This window comes from Lepisma saccharinum, chromosome 1 (genome assembly GCF_977018435.1).
Source record: "Lepisma saccharinum chromosome 1, izLepSacc3.1, whole genome shotgun sequence".
In the NCBI taxonomy this organism is placed as follows: domain Eukaryota; kingdom Metazoa; phylum Arthropoda; class Insecta; order Zygentoma; family Lepismatidae; genus Lepisma; species Lepisma saccharinum.
Window position 1 is genome coordinate 201396969 of NC_139229.1, and position 17335 is coordinate 201414303.

At 35.0% G+C, this 17335-nt stretch overlaps 1 protein-coding gene across 1 annotated transcript in view; it reads left to right on the top strand.

The window, feature by feature from the left end:
* LOC145988348 (uncharacterized) overlaps window positions 1-17335 on the top strand; it is a 61274-nt gene that overhangs the window by 11510 nt on the left and 32429 nt on the right. The window lies entirely within an intron of this gene.

Below are 17335 nucleotides of genomic sequence, written 5' to 3' on the forward strand. Positions count from 1 at the left end.
TGTTTGGGGGGAATGATTGTAGCTCATAACTCTCAATATTTTCCATTTTTTTTGTATGTATTTTTATTTAAATATTAATCTCTATGATAGCAGTTGTTGTGGCTCCAGCAAAATCAACTAATTCTTCTTTTTCATTAGTGACCATCAATTCAATATTATCTATTCTATTATGGCACACAGGAAAATATAATGTTGGTGATGGAGTGTAGATGATCGGCTCCATAAATTCAGAGTTAGGTTTGAATGTTGCAATGATGCCAGTTTGTTTGTGAGTGCCTATGCCATCTGATTTGGTGATCATACCCTCGGCCACATTACAGTGAATATTGAGAGTCTCTATGGCTAAGAATTTAGGTATATTAATAGCAGTGTGTTTGATGGCTGGTTCAAGTTTTGTGTTGTTCTCAAAGCCTAACAGCTCTCCTATAGTACCCAGATCCACTGTTTCTGTAGCAGATACAATCTCTACTCTGTGAGTGACAGAATTTTGACTTAATACTATACCTCTGGGTAATTGAGCATTTAGAGTGGACAGATTATATTGCCCTGGAGTGATGACAATTTTTTGATCCCCTACTGCAATTTTGTTGTTGTGGTGTGTAATATTAGGGATCAAGTACATGCCATAAAATGCTCTGAGAGCTATTGTTTTGGGATACACTATATCATCATGTAATTTGAGTTTCAATATTGAAATTTGGCTGGTGAGATGGAATACCCCCATGATGTTTTAAATACCACAAGGCTTTTTGAAAATTTTCAATTGATGGTTTATTTATTTGAGACATATATCTAAGAACAGATAAACACAAATGTCCACAATTAACATCTTTGAAGTTTTGAACACGGGCATTATTGTAATAAAGATTAGCTGATTTTAGATATTTTACTAAATTTTCAGGTGGAACACCTCCAAATGAATCAAACACAAATGCCTTATTGTTTAAATATTTAAGATAACAAATCCAGTGAGTGCCCTGATTTTTGTACTTATCCAAATTAACAATGCCACACTCTTTGTTGAGTGGTTGTTCTGGCAAAGAATCAGACATGTACACACCTCTAAAATTTTTGATGCCCAGTGGCTTGATTAAAGCTTCAATATCTTGGTTTGTAAGCGGCTATTGTTTTTTTAAACTTATTTATGGCTCTCTTAACACCTTTGCCTTGTTTCTCCATGGCCAGGTTATGGCGCTTCAATTCATCTAATTCTGCCCTATTTTTCTTGGCATCTATTACTGTTTTTGCTATGGCAGCTGATCCCCCAGCCAAGCTCCCAACAGCCCCAAGTGCTGCTAAGATGGCTGGGATAGTAAATATGAATCCCCCCACATGTGATTTTTTTCTGGATTGTTGTAATTTTTTTAATTGGGGGGTACTAAGCAACAATTTCATACCATGGCCCTTGGCAATACAAGAGCTTTTTTTTCTTGCGCTGCTTTTTGGTTAAAAGACTATCAATAGTTTTAAGAGATTTAAGACCTGCATAAGGTATTTGATACATAACACCCTTGGCCTTCATTGTAGGTTTATTATATACATATTCACAGCCCCCACCCCAGTTTTTGTTTGGTGTTCATAGCTATGGTGGTCCCCAATGCTGCTATTTTTTCACTCAAAGAAGCATCTTTGCTTACAAATCTACCAAATGCAGCCTCTTCTAATTTCTTGTCTGCAACATGTCTCTTGTCAAGATCAGTATGTGTGTTGTATGCTATGTCATGGTCTCTACAAGCAGCATCTAGGGGATTAACACCAGGATCCCCTCTGTTTAATCTATGGTCCAATTTTGTGCCTGGACCACAATACTGATAGCCTGGAATGTGTAGTTCAAATGGCAGGTTGTTTATAATGTCATTAACCAACCCCCGGCCCTCAGAAATATTCCAAAATTTAGGTGGTAGAGTATTAATAATTTTTATAAGACATCCAATCCCCTTAGTGTCATTCACTATAAAATTAGACAATTTTGTGCTTATCATGTCCATAATTCCAACCTTTTCATTGTAAAAATTGTGGTTGCCAGCATTTTCCTCCCCAGCTATCACCAATAACCTATCTACAAGTTTCCTGACATCATCAACCCAGACAAATTCTTTAGGCAGGGTGTTGTATTGTTTGATTCCATTGCCAGTCTTAATTTGTGACCATATGGGCTTGATTAAGTTGTTGTATTTTGCTCCACTGCTAGACTTGACTCTTTTTTGTGTGGGATCATTGTTCTGGTATAGAGCATCTAATTTTATTAATATTTCTTTGTAATGTTCATAATCTTGATCTGTATAGTTGCCAGGCCTTTTTCTAGTCATCAGATCCCACAATCCAGGTGTGCCGGGATATTTAACAAAACCACTTCTTTGTCCAAGATGAGATTCTGAATATACAATTATATCATCTCCCATAAATGTTACTCTGAAATTGCCAATTCTATGTATGATGCTACCATCACGCTCTGTGTCAGCATATAAGCCAAAGACCTCATCTTTGTTGTCTTTAGGTGTGCTTGAATATTTTTGAGCAAGAAGACCCAATTCAATAGAATCCTAAGTAGCTTCAATTCTTCGAGGAGCAACAGGACTAGGTGTATGAATACTGGAAAGTGGGGTGATTGGATAATCTAATATGTTCCTTGCAGCTACAGGTACAAGCTCTGTGATCAAATTTTGACTTTGCTCTGTAACAGTTTTGATATTTTTACCTAATTCACTAATAGCATCAATGATAGGCTGTTCTGTTTGTTTGTGTTGTTCATAAATTCCTCGGTTCTGTGATTTCCATCCCTTAAATCTTTTTACAAGATAATCTCTTAATTTAAGATCATCAATGATTGGCCTTTTCATGGTTATTTATATATGTTTCAATGTCTAGAAAATTGTTGATTTTATTTCTGTATTTGCCACTATTGGGTTTTCTTGTCATATCAATTGTGACAAACCCATAACTGTCCTGGTTCCAGCACCTACTGCAAAACTTGGAAAAATCATTGTAGCTCAAGTCCCCACCTACATATTCATCATGTATGTGTTTGAGGTTGGTATGATCTTGATGAAACACACATATAAAATTGCTGTTGTCTCGGATCAGCTGCTTCGGAATTTTAGAAAAAGTCTGTGCCAGGTAGAAACAATCAATGTTTTTGTGTCGGCCCTGTGTAAAGAAATTTCTAACCTTGTTTTGATTATCCAGTATAATGTCATCAAACACAGCAACAGAATTATCGAGACATTCATGAAGTGGCTTAACATCTGGTTCAAAAGTGGCAATATCCAATCCATCATATAGCTTCATCAGCTGCTGATATTTTAATTGTTCCAAGCTCTTAGAGAAAACATACAAGTGCCTGTTTTTCCAGTCTAACCAGTTGGGTGCCAATAAAAAATTATCAACCATTAGTGTAGTTTTACCACAAGCTGATGGCCCAACAATAAGACATCTAATATTTTCAGGCAGCAACTTGCCATTTCTCTTAATCTGCTGTTCAGGTTCTGGCAGCCTTTTTATAACATCCCAGGTGCTCATATTATCACTTTGTCTGTATCGATCCAGCTGTGTTCTGGAAGTCCTAGCCATTTGACAAATAACTTGTTGCCTTTTCTGCGGATGATTTTTTCTATGAGATATGTGTCAGGCTGTTTAGTTTTGCTGAGTTCTTCTTCATAGAATCTGCCTTTGAGAATTTCTCCTCGGTGATCTTTTATTATATATGTGTTAAGGGTCCCAGGTTTAATTTGAACCACTGTAAATAATTCAGTGCTCCAGTTTCTTGTAAAGCCTCTTTTGAATAAGTGCTTATATTTGCTGATTCTTACTTGATCACCCACCTTGTATTTGGCCTTTCTTGTTGTTGGCTGGTATCTAGGATAATAAACAGTTCTGATCAATTTTTGCTCATCAGATGAAGTTACTTCAGAGGGTTTCATGTTGATTGTGGAATGAACCGAGTTGTTATATTTATGTAGAAGTTCTGGAAGAATATTAATCCATTTATAATTAACTTGAAGTGTAAATTGTTTATACATAAGATTTTTTAGGGTTTTGTTGAATCTCTCTACAATTGAGGCTTTGAGATCACTGTAACTCGAATAATGTTTTATTGACTGGCTTTTAATAAATTGTTGGAACACAGAATTATAAAATTCTTTGCCATTATCTGTTTGCAAATAGCGCGGTGATCTTCCACTCTGATTGATGATTGTCCTGATGGCTTCTGTAACACATTTTCCAGTCTTGGATTTGAGTGGCACAGCCCAGGCAAATTTTGAAAATGTGTCTATTACAGTGAGTAGATACTTGTAGCCCTTGTTGATTTTGTCTAAGTTTTTCAACTGTCCACTTGCCATCTCAATCAAGTCCCCTTGCCATAAATCATCTATGCCTTTTGTGACTACTGGCAGTCTCTTATAATTATGTCTGGCTTGTCTGTGTAATTCATCAACAATAATTTGTCTAGACATAATATGAAAACAAGAATATTGCAACTATGGGGTGTTCAGCAGCTGATACTACAGGATTTTCTAAATATAATTTGTCCCCTATTTGTATTTTAAATTCCAGAGAGCCATCATCTTCAGCATAGGCTGTTTCTAATGTATTGGGATCTGTAAAATCCTCTAACTCTACACTGGTGATTTTTGGTTTGTTGTCAGCATTTGTTATTGATAAGGTGGGGTAGTGGTGTGCCTGTGGTTGAAGCCAATATTTGATCTTGATTGGTCTCAGTGTGCCCCCAACAAAAAATTGGTAATAAAATTGTGCAGGGGACAGCATATATATTTTGCCACCTGGTGTAAATGGTGAATCATATTCTTTGTTGGGGATGCTGTACAATTCAAGAATTACTGTATGTTTTGGATTGTCAATTATGCCTGTTATTTCTTTTTCTGCTGTAAGCAATCTGCTTGTTACAGATTCAAGGTGCTCATTGATGGTCCTAACAACATCATCATGGCCTGGCTTGATTTTTATGTCCACAACAAGTTTCTTGTATTGTTGCACAATCTCTTGAAGCTGGGTGGCAAAAACAGACAGGGCATTTGCTTGATTGGATTCCATGGTCCCTAGCTGTTGCTTGATATTAGCTACAATTTGTTGCAAATTTTCAATAACTGCCAATTTTGAATTTTGAGCAGTAAGATCATGGACTTCTGATATCCTCAAACAGGGCATGCAGTTCATTAATATGTTGATTGGTTGGTAGAGTGGCCACTGTCTGAGTGAGTTGTTTGATCTCTGTCTGGATATTCTTGATATCTTCTGATTTCAATATGCGATTCACTGCCCTCTTAATATTTTTAAGTTCCTGTGATGTAGGCAGATTTGTTACAGTATTTTGCAAAGATTCAAGTGCCAATTTCACATTATTTAATTCAGAAACATCAGCCACATTTTGCATAGCATTTTGGAGCAGGGCTATATCTGCCTGAGTGGGTGTTGATTGTTGTAAAATTTCAAGTTTTGTTTGGATATCATCGATCAAGTGATGAAAATGAGATAGCTCAGATTCAGTGTTGAGGTTTTCAAGCTTTGTGATCTGTTGCTGGACACTGACAAGTGTGTCTACAATACCAGGCAGGCGGGATTCTAGAGATTCTTGTACATTTGTCAAATCACTTTGCACTGCTGCTATTGTACCCTCAAGATGGGTTATGGTACTTTGAATTTTTCCAAAATCTTCATATGTTTCAAGTTGCAGCTTGATGTTGGCAACACTCCGAGTTATTGCACTCAAAGCATCAGAAGATGGCAAGTTGTTCATAAAATTTTCAAGTGTCTCAATTTTTTCTTTAACCTCGGCTATGGCATTGTTCAGAGGGTCCAAATTAGGTATTTGGAGTGATTGAATCTGTTCTTTTAGAGTGGAAATCACTAGATCAAAATCTTCTTGTGATTTTATGCTTTTGACAATTGTTTGGAGCTGTGTCTGGACATTATTTATCTGCTCTTCCAATTGCTGTTTCAATTGCTCAGAGTTGGTGGCCTGGGTCTTAAATTTGGCTTGAAGAGCTGCTACAGTTTCTTCTAAACTTTGAAAATTATCTAATGTTGCCAGGTCAGTATATTTTTGAAGCAGCACTTTGAGTTCTGAGTCAATTTTAAGAAGAGGGTCCATGCATTGTGATTGTAAATTTGTAATTTCTAATTGAAGACTGGCATTGAGTGTGGTTTGTAAAGCTTGTAAATCACTTCTTAATTTCTTGACTCTGACATCAAGCATCAAAATCTCATCACTGTGATCTTCATGCCTTGTATGGCCAAATATATCATTAGGCATTTTTGTTTTAGTGGTTATTTATTATTGAATATCTGATTCTTAATTCTATAAAAAAGGGTATAAGCTTGTCATAGGATCCAGGGACCTCAATATATAAGCAGTCACCAGCAGAAACAGTATATACAGTGCCAGAAATCATGTTTGAGTGCTTAATTCTATAAATATTTCTCCCTACTGAAATCTTGACATCACCCTCAGGGGTTGTAATAAATTGTAATTGCCCACCTACAGGTAATTGATAATGATTTAAATTATTGTTAAATATGTACAATGTTTTACCTGTTTCATCATCAACATCTGTAAGTATGCTGTTCAGATGAATAATTAACAAGCCACTTAGTTTAGATATTATATCAGAAGAGGGTTGTGGTGTTGGCAGGTCCATAATAGCCTGTTTTTTGAACCCAAATAAGTTCATAGGCATGTTTATTTATTTCAAATCATGCTCTGTAATTGGGCATTGATTGCTATTTTTCAAATCACAATGACCCCATGGTAAAGTATGTATGCCACATGACAAAATGCATCTCTTATCATCATGTGGGTCCAGAGCCACTTTTCTTACAATATTTGTAGTCAATAAGTGATCCACACTCTGAATTCTATTTTCTGATGTTCTGATTGTGCTACATGATTTGAGACAATTTTTGTAATCCTCAAATTCAAGCTCTTTGTCCACAGTTACTCTGCCAATGCCCTTGGCCTTTTTGGCAACAGCACCACTACATGTTTCAAAACTGTACATCTTGCCTCTTAACCCAGCAAATGCCACAATAACATCACCAAGTGTCTCATCTTTTAACTTGCCAGGCACCTTTTTGTTGTGGGGGTGAATTTTTGAATGTTCACTGGTATCAAAATATTTAAACAATTCAGGCTGTGCCATATCTTGGTAAACATCTTCTGTTTGAATATCAAGAACAAAACTATCTGTGTCCATGTACATCAGTTTTACACGATCCTTATAAAAAGGCTTCAACACATCATAATACAATTTTAACATATGTAATTTGGCCAATTCCAATATCACGGCCCCTACATAAATAGGCTTATCAAATTTAATATTTGTTTTTTTCATGTTGAAAAGTGCCATATTTTCATCATAAATTCTTCTATAATTGAAATTAGGCTTTGCAATCAATTTTTTGCTCCGGCTAGGGTCAGTAATTATTTTAACATCAATATGTTTTCTGACATTTTCAATTGTTTTGCCATACACTGAATTGACCATCAATTTAAACAAGGTCTTATCAAATTGGCTCATTGCAGATGTTCGAAGCTCTGTGTTTGTATCAATATATGGTTTCAACCATCTTGAGTGCCTGAACCTCAAAACTTTTCCAACTTTGGTCATTTGAACACCATGATTCATCAGGAACTGGAGGTTTTTGTAATATATGACATAATTCTGTTTCGGCTCTAGAGTCATCATCAATTTCTTCTGTTTAGAGCCAGGTGAGCACTTAACCTCAGGAATTGGGGGCAGATCAGAAAATGTGTTGTGTAAATCATCAGGAATTGTCAGATCAACCTCTAAGAACAGGCCATAGTTACTGTCATCATAATCCTTAAGATCTTCAATATTGAAATCTTCGACCCACTCAAGCCCTGCATATGGCAATTTATCCATCATGGCATAACCATAGAGGCTATTGGCATCTACATACAGTATATAATTTGATGGCAGTGCTGGATCATAATCAGGAATATATTTGTTATTTGCTCTGGCATATCTCTGAGAACATTGCACCATGCCTCCTCTTATACATTGTTCCATAAACAGATACATATCTTGATCCTGGATCAGATCCAATTGCATTTTAGTGTTTAAAAACATTGCAGACCATGCTAGGCCCGGAGCACTGTAAAAATACATTGGATCCAGTTTATAATTTTGCATGGAAGATTTTCTGAATGCCTGCAATATATCAGCTAAGAGGGTGACATCAAGTTTTAAATATGCCTTGTGATAATCACCAAATGTCTGGCATTTTAAATTGTTCCACATCAATTGGGCATGGTGATAATCTTCATCAGTGATTCCAGATCCTCTGGTTTTGCTGTAAAACTCTTGTTGTGGTGGCAGAGAACACTCATCAAATTTAGAAAAATCTGTAACATAATCATATGGATATACACCCTTCCGCCTAATTAATTTCAGGTCCTGATTTGGAAACAAAGCACATGTGATTTTGAATTGATCATCAGATAATTGAGTGGCCAGTGTAGCCAGGCTAGCCGATAAAATTCTGTATGAATCAAGAAATCTTAAGTGAATTGAAACACCATTAACTTTAATTATTTTGCTAATAGCTATATATTTCTCATCATTTTCTGCTAAAATAATTAAATTCTGCTTGTCAAACCCATCGTACCTGATCAAATTATGGAAATCATAATTGGATGCTCCATGGCAAAATATAGGGACAAATTTTGGTCTCTGGATCATAATATTGCAGCTATTACACAGGGCCATTAAGAATTTACCATCTGTATGAGAATGGTGTTTCACCTTGATATTTGTATCTGAAAATTCAGAATCACATACCGGGCATTTTTCTGCTTTGTTGAAATCTTCAATCTGTTCCTCTGTTAAAGGCAACATGGGCTTTGATTTTAATAAGACATTAGATGCTATGTCATGGCACTCATTTTCTATTCTAAGTGCAAATTCTTTGATGGCATCTGCTCACATGTATAAATATTCTTTACTAACCACACCACCCTGTACAACCACATAATAAAAGCTGGAAGGTTCATGTAATTGATATGATGTAATTGAAGATTCATCAGGATCTGGGCTGCAGAATGCAAGTTGTTTGAGGTTTGATTCAAAATCACAGACTATATATGCTGGGTGTTCCAACAGGGCTTCAATTTTTTTGAATTTGGCATTTTCACTTGGGTTAGGCATAAGCATATGAACAGGTTTATGGTTGCCACAGTATTTCAGATGCTCAATTAACTTGTTTTTAGCAATTTCTCCATTCACTTCCCGAACCCCATTCACCATTTTTTGACCATCAAATACAGACAAACATCTTCTACACAACTTGAATATTGTATTGGATTTGTGTAGTTGTGTTCTGACTAAAGCTTCAAGACTGTGTATCAGAGTGTAATGATATGTGCCATATTTCTCAATTAAGAGCAGATCAATCGGAATAGCAGATTCATCATCAAGTGTACTGATTCTGAGAGGATCTATCAAGCAATTGCCACGGCCAGTAGAACAAGTAAATACATTAATAGATAATTGTTTGCCATTGATATGCCTGGCCTTTTTTTCAAATTTATCAATATTCTGAACAGGCATTGGATATTCTAAACCCTCCATTGCTTCATCAAAATCATGCTCATATTGCTTATAATAAGTTATTCTCTGAGGATCCTTTAAAACTGGATACAAAGCAGCTAAAATACACCACAAAAAGCATTTCTCATCATTATTTTTTATATTAACCACGGCTCTTTTGTTTTTAATATTGGCAGGTAATGGCAGATATGTAGATCCTTGTAATGGGCTGAATTCAGAAATATTAACATATAACTTGTGTGGAGATCCGCATAGGCTCCATCCAGACTCTTTTGCTGCAAATTCAGAGTGTTTAATATTCAATTGATCTATCAAACTGCTTATTATTTTGTCTAAATTTGCATTTGAATAAACAGGTACAGTTTCTGTTATGTGGGGCTGTGTAAATTTTGTGCCATTTGGCTTCTTATATTGTGTAAACAATTTGAGGGACAGCTTATAAGAGCCATTTTGTGCATTTAGAATTGCCTGCATATCTGGATTTATACTGTTCAAAAAATTCTTAATACCACATCTTGGCTCTGATACAAACCGATAATCCCTTAATTGGCCATTAAAACTGCTACGGATAGGTAGTGCATAGCGTGGCTGCTTTGCTGCTCTAGCATTAACAGGTGCTTCATGCTTTCTTTTCAGACCAGATGTAGATGGTTGTGAGGGCAATATTGATGACTGAACATAAGAATTACACTTGTACCATTTGTAATATGCCTTGCTTAATATTTTATGGCATCTTGGACACATTTTTGTGGCCTTTCTGCATTTCTTACTGTCACAATTAAACCGGTGCCTAGACCAATTAGAACTAGATATATTTTTTTTTTGCATTGATTGCAATATTTTTGATTTGGCATTTTTGTTGTTTGTTTATATATGGACAATATGCCAAAACAATTATAACAGCAGTTAGTGGCTGAGCTGGTGGTTTTATACACAAACAACAACAATAACTAGGCTCTGGTGATCCCCAATATAAAATAGTTTTGTTCTTTTATGCTGTTGTACAACACACTTTACCAGGTTTCAAACCTCAGCTGTATATCAGCTAGCAGTAAATATTCTCAAAATCTCACGTGTGGACATATTATTTTGCCACATGTATTTCAATCTTACACATTTTACCAGGATTCAAATCCAGAGCTCTTGTTTACAAAGCAGCAATATTAACACTTTGCCATCATTGGAGGCCTCACATTTTACCAGGATTCAAACCCAGAGCTTTTGTTTACAAGGCAACAATATTAACACTTTGCCATCAGGGGAGGCTTCACATTTTATCAGGACTCAAACCCAGAAGCCTCCTGATTACAAGGCAATAAAAGCCATGGGGCTATGCACCACACTCTACTGGGTCTCAGAACCCAGGTGTTATTGAGCTCTATATCAGCTAAATACAATTCAAAGTTGGACTTTGAAATGTGGAATAAATATTTCTGTAAGTCTCTCTCGGGTAAATATTATCAGAACAAGACAAAACTTGATTCCATTTCAGGCATATATGTCAACATACATAGAGACCAATGTTCTTTTTACTAGGAATTTCCCTTGGAGTTAATGACATGATGGCATGCATAGAGAATTTTCCCTGAAAGGGCACAGTGTAGATTTTATCTTATGCTTGCATGCATGAGATAAAATCTCCCAGGCGTGCATGATTTATTGCCGGCCGGGACATGAAACATGATCAAAGATTAGAAAGAACATGAAACCAATTTGCTTGCCTGCTCTTGTCCTATTGTATTGATCTGTAAGTTGTAGAGGATAAAAATATAAGCTTTTTGCCTTAGTTTTTAAGTGTAGCCAAAACAATATCAAGGGGGGGGGCATATTTTTGACAAGTTTATGGACAACAAACTGAGAGATGTAGCTTTTACACACATAGGCAAATCTGTCTGAGGGGAGTTCTACACTAGAATTCAAAATTCTTTAGATTTAAATATGTACACACATGGCCGATTGGGCTATATGCCCCCCCCCCTTGACATTGTTTTAAGTGTGGGCAAATCGGGGCATATGAACTCTTCTTTTCTACACTAGGATTCAAAATTCTTGAGAATTAAGAGCATATCACACTTGAAGAAATGGGAAATAAGAGGATCTTGGCATAATTTTAAGTGTGGGCAAATCGGGGCATATGAACTCTTCTTTTCTACAATAGGATTCAAAATTCTTGAAGATTAAGAGCATATCACACTTGAAGAAATGGGGAATAAGAGGATCTTGGCATAATTTTAAGTAGAGGCAAATCGGGCTGTTTAATCAAATGACCTCTTCTTTTCTACACCTATAAGTGCGCCAATAATATTGTAAATCACACTACTAAAATATACTCGAAAAGGAGCATGCACGTCCACGCCATGGACTCTAAGCTGGCTCCATCTTTAGTGAGACTGTGAGTCCAGCCCTTAATACTCTCAGTTACCAAGCATGATGTAATCGCGATGAGCATAAATGAGTAGTAGGTGCTATGAATAGAAGGAGAGTCACAAATAAAAAAATGTACTTTTAAAATAAGTAAAAAAAAATCTGGCGAAGTTGTTCAAGCGGTTTGATATTTATGGCTTTTGAAGCATTTACTACAAAAAAATTAAGCATTTTGCAAAATTGCATAATTATGGAAATTTCATATCACATAAATTTATGACATGTTATATAATGCTGTCAGTAAATAGAGCAAAAAAAATACAGGAAAATAATTTCACTCTTTGAAATTTATGACTTACACTTTGTAAATTTTGTAACATCTGGCAATGGAGCGGTGGTAGAGAAGGACAGAGCTATTGGCAAAACTCATGTATTAGAGTGAGTGGGAAGTACTCCATTTACTTCCATACTGACTTTTAAGGTTGAGACGCTCTATAGAGCTCGGCACTTACAGATGGTTTTGTGTGGCAAAGGCTGTTGTCAAGGGCATGTGCCAAGTAACAGACTACAATGTACAAATACGTTTCTCTCTATAGCATTTTGCTCTATTGGGACCATGAAGATTGAATGTATAAGGCAAGAAAATTTTAAAAGGAGGAACATAAAATCGAGGTTCCACTGTATTTGTGGGGTGAGGGGTTCAGGTAATTGATAAAACTTGAAAAGTAGAAATAACAATAGTAATTATTATCACGGCTATGATTATTGTTAAGAACTATTTTAAACTATTAAAGTAAACAATTTTTGTCCCAATTTACTATTATTATTATTATAGTATTCCTGTGCAGACTTCGTTGATCGATCCACCATTTGAGTGAATATTCAGAAAAACTTTTTTAATTTTTTTTTATACAGTTAGTGTACTGAAATGCATAGTCATTCTATTTTGTTACTAAGTTTTAAACACCTTATTCAAGAAAGGTTTAGTCATGAATTTTATATTATGTGATCTCGCACATCAAATGTAATTTTTGAAATTTTGAAAACTTTTGGGACTGCTTATTCTGTGGATAAGATAGAATATAAAAACATAAACTGGTTCCATTTTTTTTATTTTACAGACAAGTTTTGATGTCATGCACTTTTTAGTAGGTTATTCTCCTTTGTTTGTGTTTGTCTTGTGTAGTAGTTGTGGTGTGTAGTTTGTTTATGTTTATATTGTGTAGTAGTTGTGGTGTTTGTATTTATATTGTGTTATAGTTGTGATGTGTTTGTGTGTGTCTTGTGTAGTAGTTGTGCTGTCTAATGTGTTTGTGTTCGTCTTGTGTAGTAATTGTGCTGTCTAATGTGTTTGTGTTTGTCTTGTGTCGTAGTTCCTCCATTCATATTGGGGGTCAGGCGTAGAACTGACAACTCTGCACTGTAAAAAAAAATGTCAAGAAACAGCAATATAAGGCCATGGATGTTCCCAAGGTAAAATATTCCGGAGGTAAAATAGTCCCCCGTTCGGATCTCCGGTTGGGGACTACTTTGGGAGGTCCCTGGACTAAGGATAAGATCTACGTTAGGAATAAGGATATTAAATTAGGCACCTGGAATGTTCTGAGCCTTTACCGGCCTGGGGCATTTCAGTGTACAGTTAATGAGATAGTTAAGTATAAATTAGATGTAGTAGCTGTCCAGGAAGTTAGGTGGCCAGGAGAAGGGAATTGTAAAACTAAAAATTATACTTTTTTCTATGGTGGTACTGAAAATCATAATTTTGGAACAGGCTTTTTCATAAATAATAGAATTATCTCGGCTCTTAAAACAGTAGAATTTATTGATGAAAGGATATCATATGCAGTTTTACAGGGTAGGTGGTGTAAAATTATTTTAATAAACATACATGCTCCAACGGAAGATAAAGATGATAATACTAAAGATGATTTTTATACAGAGTTAGAACAGGTCTTTGATAAATTTTCTCAGTATGATATGAAAATTCTGTTAGGTGACTGTAATGCACAGATTGGCAAAGAAGAGACATTTAAACCCACGATTGGTAAAGAAAGTCTTCATGAATTAAGTAATGATAATGGTATAAGATTGATTACTTTTGCAACCTCAAAGAATTTTATTGTGAAAAGTACCACTTTTAAACATAAAGATATCCATAAATATACCTGGTCTTCTCCAGATGGTAAAACTCATAATCAGATAGATCATATTCTCATTGATAAGAGAAGGCATACTAGTATAATTGACGTTCGTACACATAGAAGTGCTGACTGTGCCAGTGACCATTATTTAGTAATTGCTATATTAAGAGAAATACTCTCAGTGATAAATCATAAGCAACAAAATCTAAAAGTTCTAAAATTTGATACAGGAAAGTTTACTGATGAAAGAATTAAGAAAGATTACCAAATTAAACTGTCAAATAGATTTGATGTTTTGCAGGATTTAAATGATGATGAAAATATAAATGAAACAGACGTAAATAAGAATTGGGAGCACATACGTAATGCAATAGAATCAGCAGCTAACGAAAGTATAGGATACCATAAACCAAGAAAAAGTAAGTCATGGTTTGATAATGAATGTCATAATCTTATATAAATAAGAAATCAGGCTAGACTTATGTGGTTAAATAACTCTGATGATACAAATCTAAACAATTATAATAGAATAAAGCGAGAAGTTAACCGCACGCTTAGAAGTAAAAAAAGAGATTACTTGAAAAGCAAAATTAACGAAATTGAAACAAACAGCAAGAATAAAAATATCAGAGATTTATATAAAGGTGTAAATGAATTTAGAAAGGGGTGGCAACCTAAAGTAAACTTGATAAAAGATAAAGACGGTGATTTTCTAGCTGACCCAAGCGATATTCTCAATAGATGGAAGAACTACTTTAATGACCTTTTAAATGTCCATGTAAGAGATAAATCAGAAGTAAATGAAGTCCACACAGCAGAACCTTTAGTTCTAGAACTTAACTTGACTGAAGTTAAAGATGCTATTAAAAGGCTAAAGAATAACAAAGCACCTGGCATTGATTTAATACCAGCTGAGTTAATTAAATATGGTGGAAATTCATTAATATGTCAAATTCATAAATTAATTTGTTTAATATGGAATAAAGAAGAAATCCCTCAACAGTGGAAAGAATCCATAATTGTTCCTGTGTTTAAAAAAGGTGATAAAATGAACTGCAATAATTACCGTGGAATTTCTCTACTCTCAACAACATATAAAATATTATCTAACATTCTTTTAACAAGACTAACCCCATATGCTAATGAAATTATAGGGGATTATCAATGTGGATTTAAACGTAACAGATCAACTACAGATCAAATTTTTCACATCAGACAGATACTTGAAAAAAAGTGGGAATATAATCAAAATGTCCATCAGTTATTCATTGATTTCAAAAAAGCATATGATTCGGTCAAAAGAGATAAATTATATAATATATTAGTCGAGTTTGGAATACCTAAGAAGCTTGTTAGTATGATAAAAATATGCACTAGTGAAATAGAAAGTAAAATTCGTGTGGGTATTAATATGTTTGACAAAATTTACAATTCATGATGGGTTAAAACAAGGAGATGCATTATCTCCATTGCTCTTTAATTTTGCCTTAGAATATGCTGTTAGGAAGGTAAAAGAAACTAAAGAAGGACTAAAATTAAATGGTGTGACTCAGTTGTTAGCATATGCAGATGATGTAGACTTACTGGGGGATGATGTGAATACAATTAAGAATAATGCTAAAATATTTTTCAAAACTGCTAAAGAGATAGGTTTGGAAGTTAACAAGATAAAACTAAATATATGCTTACAGGCCGAGGTCAAGTGTTAGGTAATAATCAAAATCTAATTATTGATAAGAACTCGTTTGAACCAGTTTCCAAATTCAAATACTTAAAAGTAATATTAACAAATGAAAATTATATTAAAGAAGAAATAAAAAGTAGGCTGAATTCAGGAAATGCATGTTACTTCTCTCTTCATAAACTTTTGTCTTTTCGTTTAATATCTAAGAAACTAAAAGTTAAAATATACAGAACCGTAATTTTGCCTGTAGTATTATATGGATGTGAAACTTGGTCCCTTACATTGAAAAAGGAACATAAATTGAGAGTATTTGAAAATAATATCCTTAGGAAATCTTTGGACCTAAAAGGGATGAGGAGACAGGTGAGTGGAGAAGGTTACATAATTTGGAACTACATAATTTGTATGCATGTCCAGATATTATTAGAATAATTAAATCAAGAAGACTTAGGTGGGCAGGCCATGTGGCACGAATGGGAGAGGAAAGAGGAGTTTACAGGATTCTTGTTGGGAAACCTGATGGTAAGAGACCTGTAGGAAGGCCAAGACGAAGATGGAGGGACAACGTTGAGATGGACCTAATGGAAATCGGTAGGGATGGAAAAGAGTATATAGAACTTCCTCAAGATAGGGAAAGATGGAAGGCCTGTGTTGCTGCAGCCATGAACCTTCGGGTTTAAGAAGGCTAGGGAGTTAGTTAGTTAGTTAAAATAAGTGTGGAATTATTATGGACTATTACACCTAGCAATTTCACACAGTATGACACAGTCAAGTTTACCGAATAAATTGATCAAAACTCTGAAACTGCTTTCGTTTAAATATATTATCTACAATGTTTTACAGTTTGAGAATGCAAAGAAGTAAAATTGTGAATTCCTCGAATTTATTTAGCTTGCCCAGGGACGTAGCCAGAATTTGTTCGTGGGAACGTAACCTTACCAAAGAGAAAGTTGAAAATTGTTAATGAAAAATAGTACAGAAATAGCAACTGTCCATGAAAGAGCCAATATGTATATCAATTTAGACTACTGTATTCACAAAATACTGCATTACCAAAAGCATTTGGAAGACATTAAACACGTATGTAAGAAAATATAAGGTTCTCGCAGTGATCTTGACAGACTAAATATGCCAAATTCAGTAAAATATACGAGAAGCACTAAAACTAAGTAAAATGCTAAATTTTCGCGAAATCGCAACTTTTTCTGAATGACAAATGTGTTTAGCATGACATTTAATCCAAATTATAAGCAATTTCGGACAACAATTAATGTTCTTCCATTTTGTGGCTGTGAGAATATCTAAGGATACGTTCTTTACATATAAGCCATACGATACAACATTTGTGGATTGTTACTGTTACCCCCCGCCTTCCCCGCTTCTGCAAAACATGAAAACAAACAAGCGCCCATCAACAAAAAATAATATAATTTTCGATTTAGCACCCCAAAATCTACCAAATTCCAACAGCCCAATTTTGTTCTGTAAAAATTGCTTTGTAGAGCAATTTCACAAATTTTGGGAGAGACCCGGATTCTCTATGTCCATGTCTGGCTACC